Below are 13,096 nucleotides of genomic sequence, written 5' to 3' on the forward strand. Positions count from 1 at the left end.
CTTACGGGTAATAAAATTTTTATTACATTGACCCAAAGGTGATAAAAGTGGGAGGTATGAAGGAACCTATAAAGGGTGTTACCCTTGCCTAATTCGCCAGTCTAGAAAACTCCTTCAACTTAACTAGTCCACAAGTCACCACAAAATCAACTTCGCGTCTTCTTCGTGTCAGTCCAGGAATTGCCACCAAGTTAACTAGTTGTGTACTGTCAACGAGTTTGTTCTTTGACTCCAGGAGGTCATTCTGTAACTTTCTCACTCCCACTTCCCACATCTCACCTTCCACTTTCAAATCTCACTTCCCACCTTCAACTTTCCACTCTCACTTCCCATCTTCCGCTTTCTACTCTCACTTCCCACCTTCCACTCTCACTACCTACCTCCACTTCCCACTCTCACTTCCAAACTTCGACATTCCACTCTCACTATCCACTCGCACTACCCACCCCTACTTCCCAAACTCAATTCCAACGTCCCACGTTTCACTTCCATTTACCACCTTCCACTTTTCAGTGTCACTTCCCACTCCCACCTACCACTTTCACTTACCACCATCCACTCTCACTTCTCACTCCCACTTTCCACTCCCACCTACCACTTTCACTTACCACCATCCACTCTCACTTCTCACTCCCACTTTCCACTCTCACTTCCCATCTTCTGCTTTCTACTCTCACTTCTTACTCCCACTTTCCACTCTCACTTCCTACCTTTCACTCTCACTGCCTACCCCCACTTCCAACCTTCGACTTTCCACTCTCACTTCCCACCTTCCACTCTCACTACCCACCCCTACTTTCCACTCTCACTTCCCATTATCCACCCTCACTTTCCACCTACCACTCTTACTATCGACCCCTACTTTCCACTCTCGCTTCCTACTTCCACTTTCTACTCGCACTTCACGTTTCCATTTCTCACTCTCACTTCTATTTCCCATTTTTACTTCCCACCTTCTACTTTTCACACCTACTTTCTTCTCCTACCTTTCACTTCCTACTCCTACTTCCCACATTATGTATTTTTGAACTTCCCACTCTCACATATTATCTTCCACTTACACTTTCACTTCCTAACTTCCATTTTTTACATAGTCTTTTCAGTTTTACGGTCCATCTTCCATTTTTTACACATTCTTTACACTCACACTTCCTTCCCTCCTTTTCTACCTTGAATTTTTAATCGTTAATTCGATAATTTCATTTAAAAGTGAGAGTGGTCTGTGAGAGTCGAAGGGGAAAGTAAAAGTGTAAAATTGGAGTGAAAAAGTGAGAGTAGAGTGTGAGTGTTAAAAGTAGAAAGTGTAATGTGGTAAGTGGGAGTTGAAAGTGGAAGGTGGGAAGTGAGATTGGGAATTGAGAATGGAAAGTGGGAGTGGGAAGCGAGAGTGGAAAGTAAGAGTGGGAAGCGGAAGGTAAGAAATGAAATTGGAAGGTGGAAAGGGAGAGTGGAACGTAGGAAGTGAGAGTGGTAAGTGGAAGTCAGAGTGGGAAGCAGAAGGCGGGAAGTGAGAGTGGATAGAAGAAAGTGAGAGTAGGAAGCGTAAGGTGGGAAGTGAGAGTGGGAAGTGGAAGGTGAGAATGGAAAGTTGGAGTGGAAGCAGAAGGTGGGAAGTGAGAGTGGCAAGTAAGAGTAGGAAGTGATAGGTGGGAAGTGAGAGTGGAAAGTGAGTGTGGAAAGTGGGAGTGGGAAGTGAGAGTGGGAAGTGAGAGTGGAAGATGAGTGAAAAGTGAGAGTGGAAAGTGAGTGTGAAAAGTGGGAGTGGGAAGTGAGAGTGGAAAGTGGGAGTTGGAATGGGAAGTGAGAGTGGGAAGCGGAAGGTGGGAAGTTTGAATGGGAAAGTTACAGAATCGAGTTTCGTCTTAGTCAAGTTCATTCAAGCAGACAATTTCTACTACGAGGCACATTTCGATATTTCGAAGGACTGTATTACCTCATCACCAACGTCAAATAAATATTTCGGTCACTCCTAGGCTGATGGTGGCTTTTTTTTAATTTACATCAACACCTGGACCATAAACATTTCACTTCGCCTGGTCCGAAAACAATTTGAGGGAAATCTACTGCTTTCTGTTTTCACTATGAGGTATCGCTTATTAGGTCTTTTAATTTTTGCCCTCCAAATTCTCGATTGATTCCAAAAAGTTCTAAGTTCGTTTCGGCGTTTCTGAAAAAATCTGGATCTGCTCTTTCTCTCTGATTCTAATTGTAAAGGATTTAAATAAAACCTTTAATAATTTAATTTCAATATAACAGTTACTCTTTTTTAAAACATGTCCCTTAGGCAATTGCCTATTTGGTTAATCCGCCACTGAGTGAAGCAGAATATCAAACGGGACGCATGATTATTCCCCAAATGTCATTTTTTCGAAATGTCATTTTACCGAACTGCACTTTTGCGAATAGTCATTTTTGCGAAAAGCCAACTTTGCGAAATGTCACTTTTGCGAATTGTCATTTTTGCAAAAAGCTATTATTGCGAATTGTCATTTTTGCAAATGGCCATTTTTACGAATTGTCAATTTTCCGAAAAGTCATTTTTGCGAATCGACATTTTTACGATTTGTCAATTTTTCGAAAACTCATTTTTGTGAATTGTCATTTTTACGAAAAGACATTTTTGTGAAATGTCATTTTTGCGAAAAGTCATTTTTACGAATTGCCATTTTTAAGAAATGTCATTTTTGCGAATTGTCCCTTTTGCGAATCGCTATTTTTACGAATCGCCATTTTTACGAATTGTCATTTTTGCGAATGGTCATTTTTGCGAAAAGTTATTTTTACGAATTGTCATTTTTGCGAAAAGTTATTTTTACGAATTGTCATTTTTGCGAAAAGTTATTTTTACGAATTGTCATTTTTGCGAATCGCCATTGTTACGAATTGTCAATTTTCCGAAAAGTCATTTTTGCGAAAAATACAATAGAAAACTTGTAGGTCTATAAATTCACTATTGTATTTTTCGCAAAAATGACAATTCGCTAAAATGACTTTTCGAAAAATTGACAATTCGTAAAAATGGCGATTCGCAAAAATGACTTTTCGGAAAATTGACAATTCGTAAAAATGTCGATTCGCAAAAATGACAGTTCGCAAAAATAGCTTTTCGAAAAAATGACAATTCGCAAAAGTGACATTTCGCAAAATTGGCTTTTCGCAAAAATGAGTATTCGCAAAAGTGCAGTTCGGTAAAATGACATTTCGGAAAAATGACATTTGGGGAATAATCATGCGCCCCATATCAAACATAGGCAAAAATATTCCATTAAAGAGAAAAGAAACTTTGAAAATAAGAAGAGGTATTAAATGTTTATGATCTCTAATTTTTTTTTGCACCAACACTCAAGTGCTGGTTATAAAATATATAGTCGATCATCACTGACGAAATGCGATTAATGAATAATATGAAAATTTTATCATCAGCAATAAAAACATGAAATTATTAATAAATCCTCATATTCTGCTTCAGTGGTGACAACATATGGATTTTATAGAAGCATTTAAAATCAACCAGCACGAAACCTCAACGTCCAGGAAATGGATCGACTGTTGCTTCAGATTCCTTTATCCATTCGTATAAATTCACTATGATAAAAAATTGAAGTTTATGATTCGCAAAATAATAACGGAATGTGAATATAAATGACTCTTGATGTCATTGTATACTTTAAACAAAGCTTTCAAAATGTATAATGAAGATGTAACGTCGCGCTAATCGACAAGTGTTATTTTTTTACTCTTAAACTAGAAAGGATTATTTTTTTCCTACAGGGAATAAAAAAGTTTACCTTTGAATAACGCTGTTAGTTCTTAATAGGAGATCATCAAATCTTACCTGAAACATAAAAAAAAATTTACAATTAGAATCAACAAATAAATTATGTTCTTTTACTTTTGTGGATATTGTTATATGGGGCATGGTAGCTTAACGAGTGTTTGGATATTCTGTACATCGTACAGAATACCAGAAATTCAAATATTCATAAAGGAGGTCAATATAAATCATCTTCAAATATTCAATCTTCCGAATGTCGTCGAACAACAAAAATTAACACTTCTGCATCTGATTATGAATAGTAGAAATATTAAAAATCAGAACTAAATTCACTACCAACAATGTTTCCTTTTTCCAAATAATAATTAAACCTTACTAGAAATTGTTGAATAATAATATTGCAGATATGGCACATCCTCTCAGTGGAAAATCCCCGTACAAGATCCAGTACGTTTTCTTGTACAAGATCATTTACATGCATATAAACTTGATCCCTTTAATGAACTAGCATGTGTACTGTACCAGAAATTAGAGTAGTGAAGATGTACTGGAATGTGTACACTAACTCGTACGTCGTACCCATTTCTCCATTTGCGAACATACCTATCCCCATAGTAGTTTCTAAAAAAATCTACTGGAAAATTGTTTGTAAAATGGAAAATTTAGTTTGAAATTACTTCCAACTTATTTACTATCGTAACTGGAAAATTAATTCAAGCCACTGTCTTTATACCTCATGAAACAGAAATTAATATCCAACGTTTCATGATCGGGAAATTAATTTGTCAGCAACAAATTAATGGTTGTAAAATAAAGTATAACAATTTCGTGACATGAAAACTATTATCTGTAGAATAATAGGATGAGGTAGAATCCCTTCGGATTATTTGTGTTGAGATTAATAAAGTGTTTCAAAGTCCAAATTGACTTAAGATTGAGAACACTTTTGTATCTTGGGGGTGATAGTGATTTTATGTTAATGTGAAAATTAAATTTCCCAACAGAATAATTGTTCCTGGTAAATTTTGTCCAGATTGTTTGAGTTGGAACCGCAATTATTTGTCAATTGCTCCCTTACGTATCTTTGAGTAGTGCGGTCCTTCCATCGAACTTTGAATTACGTTATAACGGTTTACGTAAAATCCAAAGAGTAGAATATCAAGTATCATGATTCAGATATTCGGATTAATTCATCCTAATGGACACAAAGGGAAATTAGGATTGTCGAAAGGAAAGTAAATTCGCTGGGGAATAATGTTAGAAAGATAAGTAAAAAATCATTACAAAATTTAGTAAGTAGTTCCTAGTATAGTAATAGTTGGTGAATAGTAAATAATTAGTAAATAATTAGTAAATATTTTCTAGCAAGTAGTCTATTTAGAAATTAGTTACTTCACCAGTTTTGTGGGGCAAAAGTGCCACCCTTCCATTTTGTGTTTCAACCCCCTGTTGTTGAATCTCTTCTGAAACGATTCTATGAAATTGGAGCTCTTCCATAAAATCCAACGCGGGATTGGTTTATCGACAGTCAAGTTCTAGTGGTGAATGCTGGACAACAAATTCACAGTGTACATCATCGTACTTCAACGTCGAACCTCTAGCTTGATATAACTCAATCGGGAATAAAATTCGAGAAGTTCAACAAAAACCCAAATGATCACCGTCTAAGTAATTTAGGTAATTTAAATAATACCAGATGATGAGGCAACTTTTCTTTAAATTCATCATGACTCATTGTGGGTGTATTATTATTTTTTGTCAGGGATACCCAATGGGTTTGGGACATTTCTCAGAACAGACAGTTTAACAAATTTTGGACAATGCGCTTAGAAGGAAATCATCAACCAATTGAGACATATGCAAGATAGATGTGTAATACATGAAAAAAAATTTTGCGATTGGAAATTCACTTAGGAAATCAAAAATCGTTGTTGTTGTTGATTCCAGATTCTCATATTGACTACTACTAAAATCTACTATTTCTGATTTTTTTGAGAATTTACTTTAAAATCGCTAATACTATAAATCAAAAAACAATTCTAAAAAATTATAATCAAATTCTTTAAAACGATTCAATTATTTTCAAAAAATATTCGAAATTCTATTTTCAATTTTTAGCATTTTCATAAAATTTCGCAAAAGAATTCAATTATTTAAAAAGAAATTAGTAAAATACATCCAAAATTCAATTATTTTCATAAATAATAAAATTTCCACATGAATTCAATTAATTTAGAATAGCATTTTTGAAAAAAAATTTTTAAAAAAATCAATTATTTAACAAAATTTTTATAGAATTCTTCACAATAATTCAATTACTTTCACTAATAATAACATTTTTCATAGAAAACTATTTTTTACAGTTTTTTAAAAACATTTTTGATAAAATTCTAAGCAAGAATTCAATTATTTTCATAAATAATAAAACTCACCGAAGAATTTCAATTCTTTTTAAATATTTTAATTTCTAATCAAATTTTTTGCAATAATTCAATTGTTTTTATAAGTAACAAAATTCTTCTTAGGAATTGAATTATTTTTGAAAATTTTAATAAAATTCTTTGTAACTGTTCAATTATTTTCATAAATAATAAAATTCATCGCAGGATTTCAATTATTTTTAATAAAATTTTCCAGGAATTGATCAAAAAATGTAATTATTCTAAAAAAATTAATTTCAATTCCTCGAAAAAATCAATAATTGTGAAAAATGTTTTTTTAAATTCTTTTGCAAGAATTCAATTATTTACAAAAATATTAGAAATTTTCACAGGAATTCAATTCTATTCAAATATTAATAAAATTGTTCGAATGAAATAAATTATTTTAAATACAATTTTAATAAAATTCTTTGCAAAATTCATTTATTTTCATAAATAATAAAATTCATTTCAGGATTTCAATTATTTTTAAACACATTTCTCGGAAAATTTAATTATTCTTGAAAATTTTATTAAAATTCGTCAAAAAAATTCAATTATTTGAAAATTTGTTAATAAAATTCTTTATGAAAATTGAATTTTAAGAAACATTGAATTATTCAAAAAAATTTTATTTCTATATTCAAATAATTGAATTCTAGTAGAATTTTCGAATAGAAATGGATTTAAAAATTAATTTCATTGGAATTATTTTCAAATATTTAAATAAAATTATTTAAAAGAAATCAAGATAAATAACAAAATTATTACCGAAAATTCAATTATTTTGAGGCTTTTTAATAAAATTCTTTGCAAAATTCAATTATTTTCATAAATAACAATATTCATCTCAAGAATTCAATTATTTTTTAAACTTATACATTTTTTCTTAGAAATTCAATTATTTAAAAAATTTTTAATAAAATCGATCCCAAGAATTCAATTATTTTCATAAATAATAAAATGCTTTTTAGAAATTCAATTATTTTAAAAAAATTTAATAAAATTGATCGAATGAAATTAATTATTTTAAATACAATTTTAATAAAATTTTTTTTTTCAAATAATTCAATTATTCTTTTAGATTCTAATAATATTCTTCCCAAGAATTCAATTATTTACATAAATATTTCTTCGAAAGAATTCAAAGTTTGTTGATAAATTATTCCCGAAAATTCAATTACTTTGAGACATTTTAAGTAAAATCCTTTTTGTAAAATTCAATTATTTTCATAAATAACAATATTCAAAACAAGAATTCTTTTGCTTTTTAGGAATTCAATTATTTTCAAAAAAAAAAATTTAATAAAATGCCACACAGACATTCAATTACTCTCAAAAATTTTAATACAATTCTTTGTAAAATTTAATTATTTTTAAAAACTTTTCGCAATTCAATGATTTTCAATGTCTTCTATTTTCATAAAATTTTCAAACAGAATTCAAATATTTAAAAAATTTTTTTGTAAAAATCTTCGTAAAAATTCAATTCTTTTCGTAAATTAAATTATTTATTTTTATAAATATTTAAATATTTTTATGAATAATAAAATTCGTTGCATGAATTCAATTTATTAACAGGAGAAGAAAGAAGTGATTATTTTTGATGAAAATTAGGAAATAGTCAGGAAAATAAAATATAGAATAGAATTTCCGTCAGTTTTGTCAAGTGTCTAAAACGAGTTTTTTTGGTTGTCAACTTTAATTTTTCGATAGCCACTTTTTTACTATTTTTTTTCGTTTAATAGCTACTTTTTGTTAAAATTAATTATTATCGATTGCAAAGTCTGTAGACCAATACGACGACAGAAACTCTGAAAATTAATTGGTTTTGCTTGAAATTTTTAATTCTGGGGGGTTTTACAAGTTTTAAATTAAAATTTGATGTTAATTAAAAAAATTCAAAATGGCGGATTCAATATGGCGGAAAATTTGAAAATTGACTTATTTTAATCAAAATGCGTCACTCAGGGGTTCTTGTGGTCACTGAATAAGAATTTCATTAGTAAATATTGATATGAGTGAAGAAAAATACAAAAATTTTTAAAAGTGAAAAATGTTAAGTGATGCCTAGTTATTAAAATTACTTGCAAAGTGATGAAAAGTTGTGTCTAATATATTGCAAAGTAGAAATTTCCTAATTGAAAAGATTACATTACATAAGTCGCAGTTTGTAAGTTTCTGTCACATTGTTTGCTTTTCATAGAAACGTTGTTCAAATAATACGAAAGTATTTTACGTAATTTACTGAGGGGAATCCATTAAATCAGGATTAATCTGATTTTGTCGAGTTTGAGGTTTCTAAGTTTGATATTTTAAAGTTATTAAATGACATATATGCAGAGGTTGCGCAATTTTCTTTCAAAGTCCGTCTCAATGTGACGTTAGAACAAGGATTTTTTTTTCTCTCTCTCTCTCTCCATAACCAATACATATTTGCACGTAGGGAAATACGACTGCCACCTCAGCCCAGTTCAGAATATATTCAGACGACATTTACAAGCCAAATTGAAGGGAATAGTGTGAGCGAGCTCCAAAGTAGAGCGAGAATGCAATTCCTTCGCGGAAGACAAATTGATTTTGAAATGCCGCTAGCTGCTACCCTCGCGGAAGGAAACCAGCGTGATCGCTACGTAAGCTACATTTGTCGATTATTCAAATTATACGTACGAATTCACCGGAGTGGCTGGCCTTAAATTGCAACTACATAGAAAAAAAAATCTCGGTTTCACTAAAATTATATATTATAACATTTTATCAAAAAAAAAATTAAATTGAAAATGTTTTATGAATGTTGAACGTAAATTTTCGATTTATTGGAAAAAAAATTGGAAATGGCAATAAGAAACTCTTATTTTTTCATAATGTAAATTCGTTCACCATTTTTTCTCTCAACTCGCTTTATTGAATATCACGCACAAATATCAGAAAATCCTTCTAGAAACGGGGACAAAAATTTTTTTTTTTTCAAATGAAAAATTTTTCATCCCCAACATTGCTTTTGTCAAATAAAAATTTGTCATCCAACATAATGTCAACAAAAATTACATTCTATTTTTTAATTTTTATTTTTAAACAATCACTTTGAAAATAATAATCCATCACAAATGTCAGCGACTTATTTCCATTTCTATTTCCATTCCATAAATGGAAACAGTACATTCATATATAAAGTTTATACAATTCATAAAATTCGTAGAATAAAAGAAATAGGTAAAGGAAAAATATTTCCAATCTAAAAATAAAAATATACTTTTAAATTAATAAATTAATATTCTCATAAATTATAATTTATGCACTTTTTAATTGAAAAAAAATTTATTCCATATATATTTCTTTTTTGGAAAAAAAAGGATCTTACTTTTAGATAGAATATATAAAATAATAATCTTCGTTTGTAACTGTATAATGCTATTTCATAAATCGTATATTTCTATAAAAGAATCGACAGAGCGCCTCCGGCGGAAACATTAATCTGTTGTTTAAAAAAACGAAAAAAAGTGACTCAAACAAGAATGTAATATAAAGCTCGCTTTTTCTAGAAATGCTTAATATTGATATTTTAAAAATAAAAATTTGATTTCTTATCAATTTTCATTTTATGGTATTCACTGATTACAAAAATTAAAATAGTTTAAAAAAACTAAATTTTCATTTTTTGATTAAATTTTCAAAAAATTAAAAACGGAATTTTTATTTTTCTTAAAAGTTGAAATAATTACATTTCTCTATTTCTCTTTTTGTATAATAGTGAGACCGAACAATGGTATTTTTCATAAAAATATCACTATTATTTTTAGACTATTGTAAATTGTTTGCTAATGAAAACATATGAAGTTCAATTAAATGAATTTTTTTGCTGAAATGTAAACCATGCAGGAAAGCAAATTTTTACAGTTTTATATAGAAAGACAAACAAATGTATTCACATAATAAAATGTATCCAAACAAAAACTATAGTTGATTCAATTCTCTCTACCTTTAAAAGAAAGTTCTTTTTTTGGAAAAAAAACAAATTGTTAATTTTTTAAAAACAAATATTTGGATATTCAAACAGTGAACTAGTTTTAAGAATTTTGAGAAAATTTTATTAACTACTCGGGGGATTTTAGATTCGTTGACGATAAAACGAAATTTTAGTATTTAACATTCATAATGGCTTTTCTAATATGGTAAAAAAAATATGAAAGAGTTACTCGGGAGACACGGCGGAAAATTTTAAATTCGAGTTTGTGTACATTTTGAAATAATTTGTGATACGTTTTTTTAGATTTTTCTATACGAGTTAAAATATTCGAGGCTTATTTTTCATAAATTGAAAAATTTCGATTCTGTGATACAATTCGTTGTTATAAAAAAGTAAATATGCAAATTAAAAGAAAATGCACAATAAATGAAAATTAAAGAAAATATTAAAATCTTTGATCTAAATTTAAAACTAATCATTCAATACTTTTGTACTTAAGGGATAAAGCCAATCTAGTGTTTGAAAAATAGGCTCATTTTTAATAATGTTTTGTGTGAATATGGAAAAAGATTCTGTGAATGTACCATTTCCCACTCTCACTTCCCACATTTTACTCTCACTTCCTACTTTCCACTCTCACTTTCCACATTTCACTTTCCACTTCGACATTCACTTCCCACATACACTTTCCACTACCACTTTTCACTCTCACATCTCACCGTCCAGTCCCACATTCACTTTCCACTATCACTTCAAACCTTCCACTTTACACTCTTACTTTCCTCTGCCACATTCACTCCCACCTTCCACTATACACTCTCACTACACACTTTCTACATCCCACCTTCCACTTTCCACTCCTACTTTCCACTCTCACTTCCCACTCTCACTTCCCACATTTACTTTCCACCTTCCACCTTCCACTTTCTACTCCCACTTTCTACTTTCACTTTCATATTCCACTCTCACTTCCCACTACCCACATTCACATCTACCTTCCACTTTCACTTCCCATATTCCACTCTCATTTCCTACTTTCTACTCTCACTTTCTACTACACACATTCACATCTACCTTCCACTCTCACTTTCAACTTTCCACTCCCACATACAATTTCCACTCTCATCGTCCAGTCCCAATACACTTTCCATTACCACTTTTACTTCCCACTTTCCACTCTTACTTCCACTTCCCACATTCACTCTTCACTATCACTCCCAAACCCTCAACTGTACACTCTCACTTTCCTCTGCCTATATTTATTCCCACCTTCTATTATACACTCTCACTACACACATCCAACATTCCACTCCCACTTTCCGCTCTCAATTCCCACCTTCCTTTTCCAACATTTACTTTCCACCTTCCACTCTCTACTCCCACTTTCCATTTCCCACTCTCATTTTCTACTTTCCACTCTCACTTTCCACATTCACATCTACCTTCCACTTTCACTTCCCATATTCCACTTTCACTTCTTACTTTCCACTTTTACTACCCACAATCACATCCACCTTCCACTTTCACTTCCCACTTTCAACTTTCCACTACCACTTTCCACTCTCACTTCTCACCATCTAATCCAAATTCACTTTTCATTACCGCTTTTACTTCCCACTTTCCATTTTCACTTCCACTTCCCACATTCACTTCCCACTACCACTTTCCACATTCACTATCCACTACCACTCCCAACCTTCCACTTTACACTCTCACTTTCCTCTGCCCACTTTCATTCCCACCTTCCACTATACACTCTCACTACACACATCTAACACTCTACTCCCACATTCTATTCTCAATTCCCACCTTCCACTTCCCACATTCACTTTCCACTACCACTCCCCACTTTACACTCTTACTACACACTTTCCACATCCCTCCTTCCACTTCCCACATTCAATTACCACCTTCCACTTTCTACTACAACTTTCCACTTCCCACTCTCCCTTCTCACATTCCACTCTCACTTGTCAGTTTCCACTCCCACTTTCGCTTCTTACTTTCCCCTCCTAATAGTCGAAAAGTAAAAAGTTGTAATGGGAAACAGAAAAGTGGAAGTGGAAAGTGTGAGTAGAAAGTGGAAGGTGGCATGTGAAAGTGGGTAGTGAGAGTATAGTGGAAGATGGAAAGTGAATGTGCGCAGGGGAAAGTGAGAGTGTAAAGTGGAAGGTGGGAAGTGAGAGTGGTAGATTACGAGTTTCGAACTCTACACCCAGACCACCACTGGGAAGCTAGATAAGATAATGAATTGATCAGTAAAGTCAAGAAAAAAAAATGATCCGATTAGTAAATCCCAGATCAGATGGAGGTTCGATTATGCAGGACCAGAACAAAAGAAGATCCATCAAGTTACAGATTCTCGTGCTTGTCATTTCCGCTAGCCAAGTTGTTCTGACAGAATTCCCTCTGACGATTAAAAAAGTCTCGGAGGTATTGTTCTTATTGTTATTGATATAGTAAATCGTTGATAGCCGGAAGAATAGTTTATTAATTTGACTAGGAAAAAAATTGTCGCCTGACCACGAAATTTATTTATATTTCTAAATAAATGATTCTATATTTGGTGGTTCTAAAAAGCTACAAAAAAGCAGTAACGAGGGGGTGGGGATCGAAAATAAATGGAAAATTAGTAACGTAGTGTATGGACGGCCCCTAACAAAATATCTCCTAAATTCCAAATCTGTAAAATCCAGAATATGGTATTTAGAATTCGATATGCAGAATATAAAATACTAAATTCAAAAAGTGGAATCAGGAAACGGAGATCCGACCCTATGATAGTGTAAAACGGGTTGTCAGGAGATTATATTTTAAGAAGCGGGAAATTTCACAATATTTGGTGTGATTGAATTTTCAGCAAAGTGGAACACTTGTGAGTTTTGCTATGACTTTTGAAAATCTGGTCAATGGGTTTCCTAGGCACATGTAGGG

Source organism: Leptopilina heterotoma, unplaced genomic scaffold, assembly GCF_015476425.1.
Source record: "Leptopilina heterotoma isolate Lh14 unplaced genomic scaffold, ASM1547642v1 Lhet_160, whole genome shotgun sequence".
Lineage (NCBI taxonomy): Eukaryota > Metazoa > Arthropoda > Insecta > Hymenoptera > Figitidae > Leptopilina > Leptopilina heterotoma.